The sequence below is a fragment of the Mesoplodon mirus genome, assembly GCF_964341445.2.
Source record: "Mesoplodon mirus genome assembly, chromosome: 16".
Lineage (NCBI taxonomy): Eukaryota > Metazoa > Chordata > Mammalia > Artiodactyla > Ziphiidae > Mesoplodon > Mesoplodon mirus.
The window spans coordinates 20,960,166-20,977,006 of NC_138992.1; positions in this window are offsets into that span (position 1 = coordinate 20,960,166).

Sequence of the window (16,841 nt, forward strand, 5' to 3'; positions counted from 1 at the left end):
TAATCTGTCCTGTAATTGTATATCCTTACCTAGCTGAATGACTTTCCTGGAGAAAGGAGACATTCAGCTTGCTCCAAAAGAGTGGTTTTTATACAAAACGAAAGTATCATCCCTCAGGCAGTTGCCAACCTAAAGGTAGTTCTTTCTGACCTGGGCTGTGTCAACATGGTAACACAGCTTATTTAAATTTTTTTAATGAGCAAGTGAATTGATTCTTTTATATGATATCAAACACCTGGATTAGCTGATTTTTTTTTCTCAGAAACATGTCTATTTTTTAAACTTAATTTACAGATTCTTGCATCTTTCAGGCAGGGCCCACCCCTCTTTGTATGTTTTACCTAACAAACAGCAAACTTGTTTCAACACAGAGTGTAGAGGAGACAGGAATCTCCTGAAAGGACCAAGTGGGGTTTGTAAATGTGAGTCAGCTGTTAGTAAGTTGCAGCTGTAGGTCATGTTACACTATTGGAAGCTGTGATATACATACAATGAGCGAATTGGGAAAGAGGAAAACAATTCTTAAATCAGTTGCAGTATCTCTCAGTAGTTCATTTATCTTTGCCCACATCACTGCTCTAGGTGTTGGGTTTTTGTTGAGGCAGGATGTAAGGGTTTTTTTGTTTTTGTTTTTGTTTTTTTTTGCCGTACGTGGGCCTCTCACTGCCGCGGCCTCTCCCGCTGCGGAGCACAGGCTCCGGACGCGCAGGCTCAGCGGCCATGGCTCACGGGCCCAGCCGCTCCGCGGCATGTGGGATCTTCCCAGACCGGGGCACAAACCCACGTCCCCTGCATCGGCAGGCGGACTCTCAACCACTGCGCCACCAGGGATGCACCACCAGGGAAGCCCCAGGATGTAAGTTTTATGTATATGTAAAAATCTATTTTCTGCCTGAGAAATTCTGTTTTTCTCCAGCTGGTGGTGAAGACTCTAGTCCCTTCTATGTGGCTCTAGGCCGACAGCTGCTCTGTTGTCTTCAGCATCACTTAAGGACCGATTTTCTCTGGCATAGATTGTGTATAGATGAGACCTGTATCTCCCACGTGTTGATATGCTTCTGTATAGCTGGATCTGTCCCAATTTACTGCCCCAGAGCAAATGGAGACTATTAATATTTTAATGAATTACCTTAAGGGCACCATGAAGGAAAAAAACAGTAAGAGCACCAGCTTCCTTCAGGGACTGAAACCAGGAGCATTTCCTCCATTGGCAGCCTTGCTCCCTGAAATGTTTTCCTTGTTAAATCTCAGCACTGTCATCTTTGGCTGTTTTGACATTTATGTGCTCAAAGTAACAGAGACATTCTTGGCTTTGTTTCTTTCAGTTTTAAAGTTCTCTAGTTCACTGTTGGGGAAAATGATTTCTAGGCAATGTTTGCAGCACATTTAGAATCATTTGAGAGAAGGAGGAAAAAGCATATTCAACCCATGATAAGCTAAAATCATTTCTCATTTCCCAGTGAAATAAAAGCTAGTTACAAATGTGATGTCAGTTTGACTTTGGTTGTGAAACAGCCTTCAACCTTGTATTCCGTTGAACACCGGTCAAGATGATCTCTTCTCAAAAGATCACAAAAGGACAAAGGAACAGAAATAACATTGTGGTTTTCTATTTAGATTTTGATGGTACTTGGACACAGTTTTAAGTCTGCCTTCCTGGTTCGGTTTTGCCTTTGCTGGGTTTTCCACGCTTGAAATCCATTTCTTCTAAAGGCATTTTGGAAAGCGTAAGGGAACCACTAGATGGCAGAAGTGCACTGCCTAAAATCGGAAGAGCCATTGAAGTAGCATCCCTCTGGATGCTGGCGGCGAGGGGGTGGGGAAGAAGGTGCCCTGATGATTGACTGATCCACTGACCCCTGTCACCCCCTCCTCAACTCCAACTCTAATTGCAGTCCTGGGGCTGTTTCTCCTATAGCTTCTCAAGCGCACTGCCGGGGTGGGTGGCTTTGGGGCTGTCCTCCGGATTCCAGCAAGCAGATCTGTAAGATGACAGTGCAGCTTTAGTTTAAGGTGGCCTAAAAGTCTTTTTAACTTTCCCAGCATCCCCAGCAGTGTGGTTTTGGCGACTGTTTGAAGAAGGTCCTCAAGATGCCTGGGATTAGGATCCTTAGCTTCTACTGGGAGTAAGGCAATAGGTCGATACGGCTACTTCTAATAAATAACTCCTGTTCTCTGCCACACATGCGGTAGTTCGTTCATTTTTCTCTTTCCTTAAATGTGTATTTAATTCCTACCATGAGCTAAGCACTAAGGATGCAACCTTAAATAAGACATATTTAGGCCACTAGTTCAGTTACGAGAGACACCTGGGCAGTTAATAGACAATTAAGACAGGTGATGGTCGCTACAATAAGGGTGAATACAGAACACGTTAGAATCACAGATGAGCTTTCTATTGGGAGTGAAGACTGAAGGGAGATCTCAGGGCTGATTAGGAGTGAACAAGGCAGAGCCAGGGAAGAAAAGTCCCCGGCTGGAGGCTGGAGTCTAAACTAGAGATCAGAAGACACGAACCCAACGAAGACGGGAGAGAGTGCTGTCACTTGGGGGCTTAAGAAGCTGTCTGGCTGAAATTTAGAGTGGGACAGTGACTAGTGGAAGAGTAAGGTAAGCGCGTACCAGATTAAGAAGGGTCTTGTATGCCGTACCAAGGAGTTTACTTTAGCATCAGTGAGAAGCCATGAAAAGTTGTATAAAAGGCAGTGTCTTGGGCTTCCCTGGTGGCGCAGTGGTTGAGAGTCCGCCTGCCGATGCAGGGGATGCGGGTTCGTGCCCCGGTCCGGGAAGATCCCACATGCCGCGGAGCGGCTGGGCCCGTGAGCCATGGCCGCTGAGCCTGCGCGTCTGGAGCCTGTGCTCCGCAACGGGAGAGGCCACAACAGTGAGAGGCCCGCGTACCGCAAAAAAAAAAAAAAAAAAAAAAGGCAGTGTCTTGATCATGTCTGCTCTTAGGCCATTCTGGGGGCATTTAGAGAATGGATTGGAAGGAGGCAAAGGGGAGCAAGTTAAGGTGAGCATTTCTGATAGTCACAGCAAGAGAGTGGCAAGGGATAGAGAAAAGCGAGTGAGTGGTAGAGTTGTTAGGAGGGTAGAAAAGCTGTGTGCAGATTTACTGTACATGTGGCGCAAGAGGGGTGGACTCGAGAATAATCCCTTACCCTTTCTCTGGGGTAACTTCAGAGACCGTGTTACCATTAATCAATTGTAGTACTGGGCATGAAGTTCATACTAAACACTGACAATGTGCAAAGAACTAAATAGCGTGAAACTATAATTATTTAGTATTCATTGATCCATTCGTTTATTCAAACAACATTCATGGATCATTTGGTTTACATAAGGCAATATGCCAGATCTGGTGTATAGTATCGGTGTGAACACAAGTGATGTGTTTCAGTCTTCAAGAAGTTTAGAGAACATTTTTCCTTCTCACCGTATTTTTCCTGTTGTGTTTATTGCTTCTATTATGCATTTTGGATTTGGGCCACATACTGTCTTATTTTTAAAATTGTTATTATATAAGTCTCGTTGCTTTACCGTGACTAGAAGCTGCTTGGAAGCAGGTCAGCAACAAAAACCTTGGTGGTTTCACAGAAGGAAAAATTGAAAAGTTTTGTTGAATGAAATGAAATATAGCCCTAATTCCTAAAGTTACTTTTGACACACAGTTTGGAACACTCCTGCCATTAGTATTATCATGAAAAATATGTCATGAGAATGTTCGCCGAGCTCCTGTGTGTCAGCACTGGTGATACAAGGGTTAACAGAATAGGCACAGGCCTTCTCGGGAGCGTAGGATCTCGTGAGGACAACAGACCTTAGGCGAGAAAACACAGGGTAATGTATTCGCCTAATAACATGAACCTGTGTTAACTTACCGAGCTTTGTCTTCCTTGTGACAACACATTTATGGAGGAAATGTGCAGTTACCCTTAGGAGACAGGGAAAAACTAACTGGGTCCTGAGGACATGAATCCATTGCCTTGGTCATTATTACAGAGCTAGATTTTGGCTGAACTCATGGCCAAACAAAATAAGCACCTAATGAGAAGAGACAGGGAGTCTCCTAGGTCCTTAGAAAGAGCCTCTGCACCAGAGGCGGCAGACACACTAGGCTTCATCTCGTGTATCAATTCAGACTGGTTGGAAGTGGCTGCCTGCAGGGCCCTGATGAGCAGAATCTAGTGGGAAAGAGGGATTGTTTTCAAATGAGCGGTTGCTCAGGAAGGGAGGGAGGGTCGTGACATCTGGTACATATTGGTGCATCCTTCACTACACTGTGGCTTAATCAATAATATTGACATATTTAGAGAAAGAAGGCATGGAGAAATGGAAAGGTACCATCTAGAAACATGGGGATTGGGGAAGGAGCTTTGGGTAGGAACTGCTCATTTCTGAATCTGGGAGACCCTGACAGTCAGGTCTCTGGGCAGGTGAAGGCTATCAAGGGTCAATCATATTTGATTAGTCTTCATCATGGCATTGAGACCCTAGAGAATCTACTTTTCTTTGCTGAAATCCTGTGCTCAGGAGGGTCTTTGGATTCAACTGCCAAGCTCGCCAATACCAGGAAGGAAGATAGTCGATAAGAGGTTTAGGATCATTAGAAACAGCTAAAATCTGGTTTCTGGAATTGTAAGCCTGAGGATTTAGGCTCCTGGTTATAGTAAATTTATTCTAAGATTGTGTTCTCCTAAGGTTTGTTGGCCAACCCTCCCTGGCCACATGCCTTACCTGAAAAGTGCCTTTCTTTTGACATTGATGAAACCCACATAAAGTTTTATCAGCTAGCCAAATCAGCTAATTTGTAAAACTTATATAACCCATGTGCAGAAAACTGATAACAACAAATTATTCAAGAAGCTCGCAGTTCTATTTTGGACCAATATACTCTTTAAAAATAAACAAATGTGACAATTAAAACATATAAATTTAAATTTGATGAGTTTTGGCAAGAAAGTACTCTTTTCTTTTCACTGGCATCTTCCCCTGATCTACTTGCAAGTTCTGCAGAAATTTTTGTCTTTGAATGTGTTTAAATGCAAATTTTAAGTTTACCCACACATTCTGTTAATGATGTGCCAGTTCTAATGTATTTTATTTCTGGCTTAAAAGATGAAGCGAAATGCAAATTTGAAGAACATTGAAGGAGTTTTCTTTCTGCCTTTTTAAATGCCTCCAACAAGGAGGCATCCTTCAGGTTGAAATACACAGAAAAAAATGCCTAATAACAATTACTGCTTGGCCTTGACAGTTGGCATTGTATTTCTTGCAAATGAATATCTCAGGATCGAGTCACAGGAACTATTTGCCACATAAAAGTGCATGTATACTAACTTCCTCCAAGGGAAAGAAAGACTTGGAAACATTGCAGACTCAGTAAAACACAGATGTTCCAATGGCTCAGCAATCTGTGAAGTTCATTTGGAGGTATTCCTAGAATGGAAAAGAATAGGAAGAGGAAGACAGTTGAGAGGAGAAAGGCAGCTAGAGGCAGAAAAGAAAAAGAGTCGTAAGCTGAACTACCAGGTGGTGATTGAATTAGGCATTATGGAATATTTGACAGGTGAAGATCTAAACTTTAAGCATCAGGCTAAGAGATTGAATCAAAGGGTTAAGATTTTCAAAGCAGAAGCTAAGCTACTACTCACATAGAACATACTGTACCCCCTGTGACAGATTTGTTTAATAGCCACAATTTCCTCCCATCCCAATATGTAAGCAATGAGACTTTACCACTTTTCCCATCAAGAGGTGAAGTCAGAGTCCTTCTCACATTGACTCTGGGCTTGGCCATGTAACATGTTTTGGCAAATGGGGCTTCACACAAGGAGAACCTTGAGAAGCGTGCAATGTCACTGGCTCTCTGGAAGCACTGCTTGAGACCTGGTATAGCCAATAGAGGATAAGAGGCTGTATTGGTTTCCTCTTGCTGCTGTAACAGATTACCACGAACTCAGTGATCTAAAAAAACCCCAGAAATCTATTGTCTTATAATTCTCAAGGTCAGAAATCTAAAATGCGTCAGCAGGGTTGAATTCCTCCTGGAGGCTCTAGAGGAGAATTCATGTCCTAGCCTTTTCCAGTTTCTAGAAGCCACCTGCATTCCTCGGCTGGTTACCCCTTCCTTGTGTCACTGTGACCACTGTATCTTTGTCACATCACCTTCTCTGATTCTGACTCTCCTGCCCCCTTCTTAAAATAACTCTTGTGATTAGATTGGGCCCACGTGCATAATCCAGGATAATCTTCCCATCTCAAGATCTTTAACTTGATCACATCTGCAAAATCCCTTTGTCCTATAAGGTAACATATTCATATTCACAGGTTTTGAGGATTAGAACATAGATGTCTTTTGGGGACCATTATTCTGCCTACCACCAAGGTCAAGTACAGGAGAGCCACAGAGCCCCATCCCACAGCCAGCAGCAAGGTACCAGATGTGTGAGTGAGGCCATCTTGCCTCTTCTAGTCCAGTTCAGAAAGCAATCATGTCCATGAACCAGCAAAAGAATTACAAGGAATGATGTACCATAGATTTTTTTTTTTTTTTTTTTTTTTGTGGTACACGGGCCTCTCACTGCTGTGGCCTCTCCCGCTGCGGAGCACAGGCTCCGGATGCACAGGCTCAGCGGCCATGGCTCACAGGCCCAGCCACTCCATGGCATGTGGGATCTTCTGGGACCGGGGCACAAACCCGTGTCCCCTGCATCGGCAGGCGGACTCTCAACCACTGCGCCACCAGGGAAGCCCTGCCATTGATCTTTAATTCAAGTTTTTGGTTGGTGGGCTATACAACCTTCAAACCCTAAGTTAAATCATTTATTTTCACAGTAATTTAAATTAACCTCCTGGAATCTAGACATTTTACATCTTTATTGGCAAGGGTGAGGGTTTTTTTTTTTTAAGCTCTTTATTTATTTTTGGCTGCATTGGGTCTTCATTGCTGTGTGCGAGCTTTCTCTAGTTGCGGCGAGCAGGGGCTACTCTTCGTTGTGGTGCGCAGGCTTCTCATTGCAGTGGCTTCTCTCATTGCGGAGCACGGGCTCTAGGTGCGCGGGCTTCAGTAGTTGTGGCTCACGGGCTCTAGAGTGCAGGCTCAGTAGTTGTGGCTCACGGGCTCTAGAGTGCAGGCTCAGTAGTTGTGGCACACGGGCTTAGTTGCTCCGCGGCATGTGGGATCTTCCTGGACCAGGGCTTGAACCCATGTCCCCTGCACTGGCAAGTGGATTCTTAACCACTGCGCCACCAGGGAAGTCCCGAGGGTGAGGCTTTGAAGAGGGGAAATCGTTTCATGATTTCCACAAATAGCTCCTCTCCTCGTGGTATGAGAGAACTCATATCTTTCTTATATTGGACTACACCCATTATATTTTCCAACCTACCTCTGAATATCATCAGACATCAGAAATGGAGAGGATTTTTTAAATTCAGCATCCTAATTGATTCCCTAATGAATATCTGATTGTTTCCTTCAATCTTTTTCTCTTTTCTTGATATAGTTTGAAATGTCTAAAGGTGTTTGTGACCCTTTTCGGTACCATTAGCAGTTGTTCCAATTTTCCAATGTCTGAAACCACAAATGCTTGAAAATATTCCCTTATTCATCTCAACTCTTGGAGTCATAGAAATCTATACCACAGACTCCTTGGTGTGTTTATGGACTAAGACATTTATGGCCTACTCTGTTCCAATTAAATCATCTATCTGAAATTTGTTAAGAACTAACCTCCACCTTGGGCTCTATGGAGTGTCATACAAATCAAGTTAAAAAGACAGAGCTATCACTCTCCCAAGAAGTTCCATAAAATTTAATTCAACAGGCTCATTGGGGGAATGATAAAAGGTCTTGTTTGTCTGTCATTAACTCAATGTGAAACACTTGATTTGCAACTCCAGTTGAATATTATTATTTTGCCTTCTAGGTCATCTCCTTTTTAGAACTTTATCCTGAATGTCAATTCTGTTGTCTTGGAAACTAGGCAAAAATGAATTAATCAGTCCTAATTACACTTTGTAGGGTGTTAGGATGATAAACAAATAGAGGAGCGCATGTTCTGTTTTCCTAAGTTGCTCTGATGGGTGTAGTGACTCATCAATTCTTCTATCTTTATATTGTATCTCCTAGCTTACCTGAGATTTCTCTCTCTGTGACCATGTGGCAGTTATAAGACATGTCTACAAATTATTTAAAACTATTCACACCAAGAAGGGGGTTCCCTCTCCTTCCTTGTATCTAAGCAGGCCTTAGTAATAGAAGCAGTTGAAGTGAGGGTGCATTACTTTGGAGAAGTGATGTTGCGGAATTCTGAAAAGGCTTAGCACCTCCTGCCTGGATGACTCAGCACCTTTGCTCTGGGGACAGCCAGGCATCACGTGAGAGCATTTGAGATGAGCATGAGCATGCTGGAGAGGCCATGGGCAGATCCTCTGGCCAGCAACCCCAGCTAAGCCTCCAGAAGACCTCTGCACTAACTGACACCCACGTGAGTGAGCCCTCTTGAAGGATGTGCCCAGTAGACCATCAGATGGCGGCAGCTCCAGCCTGTATTGGACTGCAGCTGTATGAGAGGCTCCAAGTGCCATCTGCTCAGATAAGCCCTTCCCAAGTTCTTGGCTGCAACACCATGAGCAAAAGAAAATGATTATTGTCTTATGCTCTTACTTCATAGGGCAAGTTATTGTGCATCAGTGGTAACTACAATCATCTTAAAAAGAAAAGCTGGAATAGGTGTTCAGCTGTATCTAAATCAATTTCCCAGTCAGTGATGGCCTTGTGAGAAAACACTTAGCTCAGGTTTCAGGTTGGGGGACCTGTTCTCTGGGGGAGGCAGCTTATTGAGAAGAGGCACTGAAACTGGATATTAGGAATCTAGGGTTTTAGACCAAGTATTGCCACTAATTGCTGTGTGAGTCTGGTCAGATCATTATCTCTCTAGAACCTACTTTCCCCATCTCTAAAATAAAAAAATGGAGACTAAATGATATGTAGGGTTAAAATTTTAAAATGTATACGTTAAAATTTTATATTCTAATGACTTTTGAGAACATTGAGATAGTCAAATCAATAAAATGAATTGACTTGTAATATCTCCTGAAAGAATGCAGCCAGTTTCTCGGTGGAATGGTTCACCTATAAACCTGTGGGAAGTTTTGTCCAAAAGTATTGAAAAGCTTGACTCCAGGTTTAGAAAATAGTGATGTTATCTTCAAGATTTTTATTGAACTGAAAAAAGTGAGATTTTCAGATGATTAGTAATTAGAAAAAGCTTTCCTAATTCCAGTCATTAACTCAAGAAAGGTGCCATGTGTTATTTGTAATTAGTTCCGTGTAACATTTGCTTAAATTATTTGTCATAACTGTCATTCATTTTCTTACGTATAAAATAGTTGAGGCCTCCTTTTTCCAGATTATTTCTATTTTCTTTGGAACATTATCTTCCTGTTAGGGATTGAGATAATGTGGTGTGAGCAGTGATTCATACCCCTACACTCTAAGAATGTAAGAGCAAGTGGCCTTTTAAATTTTTTATATTATATGTTTCTATAACATTTATAACTATGTTATAACAAGTAGCCATTGTTTTTGTAATGAAAACAATAAAGACTTAAGTATATATTCTTCAGATAAGGAGAAAAAATAAAGATGATTTTTCATGGTTTTTATTCATCCTTAGTACTGCTTGCCACTTCACATTTAATAGAGTTTTTTTTTGGTTTTTCACCAAAGTATATTATTGCCTAACATTATCTTACTGTCTGCAAAGATTAATCAAAGTTTGGTATAAAATGGCTGTTTGATTTAAGGATGTTGTGGTCTGTGACAAGGGAAATACTATACTGAGATGTCCACAAAATGGCTAAGGGAACACAGAAGAGGAGATAACTAATTTTGAGGGGAGGAATCAGGTAAGGCTTCTGAGGGGAGGTGACATAGGAGTTGGGCTAGGCAATGGCAGAGCTAGGATTTTAACCCAGTCCTGTCCCCTGCCCCCACCAGAAAAACCACTCAGGATCTTCGCCCTGCCCTGTTCTGCCTCCTCAGCCAGCTACCCCACCAGATCTACTGTCTGAGCCTATCTGCCGCTTAGAACCAGCTTCATTCTTGTTGCCTTTATGACCGTGGCAGGTAGGATCACACTAATGCTAATATTTTAACACTAACAGTAAAACTAATACCCAGCATTCATTAAGCACTCCCTGTATGTTAGGTCCTTTATTAAGAGGGAGAGCGAATAATTTATCACCAACCAGAGACATCTTTTTTTTTTTTAAACAACTCTGTGGGGATATGGTTGACATACAATAAACTATATATGTTTAGCGTATAGAATTTAATAAATTTTGACATATGTATCCACCCTTGAGGCAATTAACCACAATCAAAATCATGAACATTCTATGACCCCTGAAAGTTTCCTCATGCTTTTTTATAATCCCTACCTAACCCTCGCCTTTGTCCCCAGGCAACCCCTCATCTGCTTTCTGTCACTGTGGCTTAGTTTTCATTTTCTAGAATTTTGTATAGATGGAATTATGCAGTGTTTATTTATTTTTTTGGTCAGACTTTTGTTTATTCACTCTAAGTTGTTGTGGGTACCAATAGTTTCTCCCTTTATGTTGCTGGATAGTATTCCATTGTATGAGTATACCATGGTTAATTCATCCATTCACCTGTTGATGAGCATTTGAGTAGTTTTTAGTTCTTGATTATGGACAATAAGGCTACTATGGATATTCATGTAAAAAAGTCTTGGATTTTTATAGGCAGAAAAGGCCAGACTCTTTTTAGCCCCCTGCATCCATCATTTCCATCTATCTCTGGGTCTTAGCAGATGCCATTTTCCATGCCTAGAACCCTCTTCTCTAAATGCCTCCCCAGCCCCACTGTCATGTGACATTCACCATTTCACTTTTCATGTCTCTACATAAACCTCACGTCTTTCTAGAATCACTTCCCTATCGGTCATCAGTGGGTTGGGTACCACTGTCTATGTCCTCCTGTAGATATATTTTATATCTTCCCCCATTATAGGACTTATCACCGGCTATTGTAACTGCTTCTTTACATATCAAAGTTTCTCTAGAATTTAAATTGTCTGGCTAAATACATTTTAAATGACTGAATAAATAAATGAATGAAGAGTAAAGAGTAGGATCAAAGATAAGCACGGAAGAGAATTAAGAAACTTCTATAATTAGATTGTGGTGATGGATGCACAGCTCTGTGAATATACTAAAAATCATTGTATTGTACAAATCAAGTGAGTGAATTATGGTATGTGAACTATATCTCAATAAAACTGTTTATAAAAAGGGAATTGACAAATAGTAAGTCATCCTGATGGAAAATATATTATATTAAGGAGTGACCAAAAATAAGGCTGGAAAGAATTCTTAACATTTCAGCATCAATTCTAAATGTTATGGAAGACCGAATCATCAAAACTCAACTTACCATTAGGTTTTTATCCCAATATTCTTTTCTCATATGATTCATTTACTTATTTATTCATTTTTGCTAGCAAACTTCAATGTATGTTAAGATTAGTTTTCCAACATGTTTTGTGCAATTTTTCTGCTTTGAGTAGCAATCTAATCTAGAATGGATAGCATAATAAACTAGGAGCAAAGAAGAGTACATTCCATTCTTGGAACCATCCCTCTCCAGGAGACCTGATGCAAATCAGAACCCCTATTCCCTGTGTCATGAAGAATAAGTGAGGATTTACCATGATGAGAAAATTGAGAAGTGCATTTGAGGCAGACTATAATCTGGAAAAAAAAAAAAGGCAGAAAGGCATTAATCATCAAGGTAATGATTGGAGGACTTGTCCTGTGGTGTGAATCTACAGGGTGAGGTGGGTAGGGGCAGGAGTATGAGACTAGAGAGGTGGGTTGGTGTAAAATCTCTTCGTCCTGGAAAGAGTTTTCGATTGCATCCTCTGGTCAGGGCAGAACCAACATTTTAAAGAATTAGGTTCGTAAGAAGGAATGAAGGGCCAAATGGGTCATTGTGAGGATAAATGCAACAATAGCTATGAAAGAATTTTGAACCCCTGGGAAGAGAATGCAATAGAAATCAAAATCTCTTTTACTCATGTAATTTGACCATAGCATTATGTTAACCTCTCGTTTGGATTCAAGCTTTCTTAGGCCCATCTTTGTTCTCACTCCCACCTTCCCTGAAAGTCTCTGCTTCCAAGGTTAGTTTTGAATGTGTGCTCTGCTTAACTCGTCTCAGGGGATCTTATTTTGTGTGTTCAGGATCAAGAAGTGAGGTGTACCTTGGGTGGTCTTTTGAGGAGTATGTTTTATCACCTCAGAAATCCTACCCTGACTTGAAGCTTATCCAAAACGATCTGTCTTAGAAGGAACAATGTTTTAACCACCCTGATTTTTATCTATTTGAGACAGTTTGATTTTTATCCATAACTATTTCTTGATTTCAACACATTGTGGGAGATACATTTCATACCTGTCAATAGGCTATGTGTGAGACAGTGTATGTGTGTGAATTTATGTATGTGTGTGTGTTTGTATGCGTAGGCGGAGGATTGTATTCAGTTTTTATTGCTGCCTAACAAATGACCACAAACTTAACAACTTCAAAGAACATCCATTTATTAGCTCACAGTTCTGAAGGTCAGAAGTCCAGGCAGACACAGCTGGCTTCTCTCCTTAGGATTTCATAAGACTGAGTTCAAAGTATTCAAATGGGCCAGGTTCTTATCTGCAGGCTCTGGGGAGGAATCCACTTCCAAATTCATTGTTGGCAGAAATCAGCACAAGGACATTCTCTTACATAACCACAGTGTAATTATCAAAATCAGGAAATTTAGTGTTGATCAAAGGACTATTACATCATCCACAGTAATATTCATATTATTTCATTTCTGCCAATAGATCTATTAGAGCTATTTTCTTCGCCTTCAGGATCCTACCCAGAATCAGCCATTGCATGTAGTTTTCATGTCCTTTTAGTTTCCTTTCATCTGTAATATTTCCTCAGTCTTTATCTTTCTTGACACTGACATATTTTAGAGAAGAGTTATTTTTATAGTATGTTTCTCAATTTGGATTTTTCTGATTATTTTTCTTCATTAAATTCAAATTAAGTATTTTTAGCAGGAATGGCAGACATGCAGTGTGTTCTCCTCAATGCATCCTATCAGAAGGCTTATGATGTCAGTTTGTCCCAGTTTGGTGATGTTTGCTTTGATCACTTGGTGACGGTGGTGTCTTCCATGTTTCTCCACTGCAAAATGTCTGTGTTCCTCTTTGTAAGTAATTTGTGGGGAATTATTTTGATCTATGTAAATATCTGTTCCTCATAACACAAATTTTAGCATCCAATGATGACTTTTTTAACTCCTTCATTTTCTATTTATTAGTCAGCATTCATAGATCAGTAAGAGAAACTGATTTATTTATTCATATCAATATGGACTCATAGATTCTTATTTACTCAAATAAATTGTTAATAGCCTTATTTATATTGAGGCTCAGTTTCACCCAGATTTGGCCAGTGGAATCCTTTCAAGCTCACTCGCATGTCCTGTTGATACATTCTCATCATCTTGGATTACTTCCTTATTTTTAGGTGTAGGAAAATGTTCCAGGTTTGTCTTGCACTTGAGCCCTGGAATCAACCTTTTCTCTAAGGAGACCTGTTGCTTTTTAGAGGAGAATGTAATTTAGAAACCAGTCACTGGTATGCTTATTACTTCTGGAATGTTATTACTTTTGTGACTTCTCAGTAGAGAAAAAGCTAGGATATAATACACAAATATAAATATGTATTTCTTTATTTCAACAAATACAAATATTAGTAGCTTTGCTTGTTTAATTCCAGAAAATGGGTGGGTTTTTATTTCCACATTACAGATGGGAGAAATAATCAGAAGAGTTGGAACCACTGTTTTTTTAAAAATTTAATTTAATTTAATTTTTTTATACAGCAGGTTCTTATTAGTTATCTATTTTATACATATTAGTGTATATATGTCAATCCCAGTCTCCCAATTCATCCCACCACCACCACCCCCCTTTCCCCCCTTGGTGTTCATACGTTTGTTCTCTCTACATCTGTGTCTATTTCTGCCTTGCAAACTGGTTCATCTGTACCATTTTTCTAGATTCCACATATATGCATTAATGTACAATATTTGTTTTTCTCTTTCTGACTTACTTCACTCTGTATGACAGTCTCTAGGTCCATCCACGTCTCTACAAATGGCCCGACTTCATTCCTTTTTATGGCTGAGTAATATTCCATTGTATATATGTATCACATCTTCTTTATCCATTCGTCTGTCGATGGGCATTTAGGTTGCTTCCATGACCTGGCTATTGTAAATAGTGCTGCAGTGAACATTGGGGTGCATGTGTCCTTTTGAATTATGGTTTTCTCTGGGTATATGCCCAGTAGTGGGATTGCTGGGTCATATGGTAGTTCTATTTTTAGTTTTTTAAGGAATCTCCATACTGTTCTCCATAGTAGCTGTGTCAATTTACATTCCCACCAACAGTGCAAGAGGGTTCCCTTTTCTCCACACCCTCTCCAGCATTTGTTGTTTGTAGATTTTCTGATGATGCCCATTCTAACCGGTGTGAGGTGATACCTCATTGTAGTTTTGATTTGCATTTCTCTAATAATTAGTGATGTTGAGCAGCTTTGCATGTGCCTCTTGGCCATCTGTATGTCTTCTTTGGAGAAATGTCTATTTAGGGCTTCTGCCCATTTTTTGATTGGATTATTTGTTTTTCTTAATATTGAGCTGCGTGAGCTGGAACCACTATTTTTTTTTCATGTTGAAGGAGTTTTATTCAGCAATCAGTACTAAATCTATTTTTTCATAAACACTAATTTTTGGAACAGTTTTAGGTTTACAGAGAAACTTGGATTTGAGAAGATAGTACAGAGAGTTCCCTTGTGTTCCATGCCCTTTTCCCCTACTATTAACATCTTACATTACTACCCTGCATGTTACAATTAATGAACCAATGTCTATACATCATTGCTAATTAAAATTCATAGTTTATTCAGCTTTACTTAGCTTCACTTAATGTTCTTTTTATGTTTTAGGGTCCCATCCAAAATGCCATATTACATTTAATTGTCATGTCTTTTTAGGCTCTTCTTGACTGTGGTGATTTCTCAGACTTTCCTTATTTTTTTATGATCTTGACAGTTTTGAGGACTACTAGTCCAGTATTTCATAGGATTCTCCTCTATTAACATTTATCTGTTTATCTTATGAATAGTCTGGGATTGCATGTGTTTTTAGAGAATGACCTTGGAGGTCCATCTTCATCACATCATGTCAAGGGTACATGTTAGCAATACAATTTTTCACTGTTGACATTGACCTCAGTCACCTTGCAGAAAAAGTGTTCATCAGGTTTCTCCACAGTAAAGGTGTCTCACCCACCCCTTCTATGCTGTACTCTTTGAAAGGAAATCACTACCCAAAGCGCACACTGCTTCCCCTTCGTCACAGTGGAGTATCTACATAAATCATTTGGAATTGTTTCATGAGAGGTGTGTCTCTTCTCCTTCATTTACTTACTTATTTACATAAGCATGGCCTCGTGGATATTTATTTTGTGCTTTGAGTTATAATCCAGTACTACTGTATTTTGTCGCTCAGATCGTTCTAGCCTTGTTCACTGCGAGCTCCAGCAGTTGGCTCCCCTGTCCCTTTGGCATACCCCTATCATTGTGGTTTTTGTCTTTGAGCACTTCTTATTTTCTGGCACCACCAGATGCTCCAAGCTCATTTTGTGTATTTCCTGCCCCAGCAGGCTTGTTTTGTAATGATATTTGTTAGTCATTTTGAAACTATAGTCTGTGTAGGTGTAAGCAAATGAGTAATATTTGGTGGGGAATGGGAGCCAGGTTTCTCACTCTTGGGGAAGGGAGTTAGAAATATGGAAAGGAGGAAGAAAGGAAGGTACCTGTAGATTTGGACTGAAATTTAACATTTCAGTATAAACTCATTGTTTTAAATTTACAGATATCACTGGCAGTACTCCCCGTCTCAAAGTCTGTTTTGTCTAATATTAAAATGGCCAGTCCAGCTTTCTGATGCTTACTGTTTACCTAATATCTCTTTTTCTATCCTTTTATTTTTGAACCCTTTTTGTCTTTATATCCAAAGTGGATTTCTTGTAGCTGGAAATAGTTAGGTCTTATCTTTTTAGTGGAAAATCTCTGCTTTTTAACTGAAGTATTTAGTCCATTTATATTTTATATAATTACTGAATCCTCGTGCAGTCTTTATTCCACCCCCACCCCCATTTCCTCACAGCTCTCTTTTATCAGGTATCCTGCTCTATAAATTCCAGCCACTTCAGAAACTGGCAGTTCCAGTCTCTGCCTCCTTAGCTCAATGAAATCCCTACCTCACATGGGCTTCTTCTCCCTGTTCTGCAACAGGGAGAAAGTCTGGGTGATTGTGGCATAACAATGATACATATCTTATGGATTTCCCTTCTCACAAGAACTGCAATACTGTACTACTTGTTGTTCAATTCCTAAGGGAAAAAAAGCAGTGGTATCACATATTTTCATCTATTTTATTTATTTTTAATTTTAATTTCCTTATTTATAGCTATTTTTGTTGTGAGAGCAAGTCTAGTACAGTTACTCTATCATGCCTAGAAGGAGAGATACCCAAAGAATCCACTAAAGCACATTAATAAAAATACCATAGACCACAATACAGTCAGTTATTCTGTAGCTTATGTTTTCTTTTTAAATTTTTTTTCCAGCTTTCTTGAGATATGATTGACAAACACTGTATATGTTTAAGGTATACATTGTGATGTTTTGA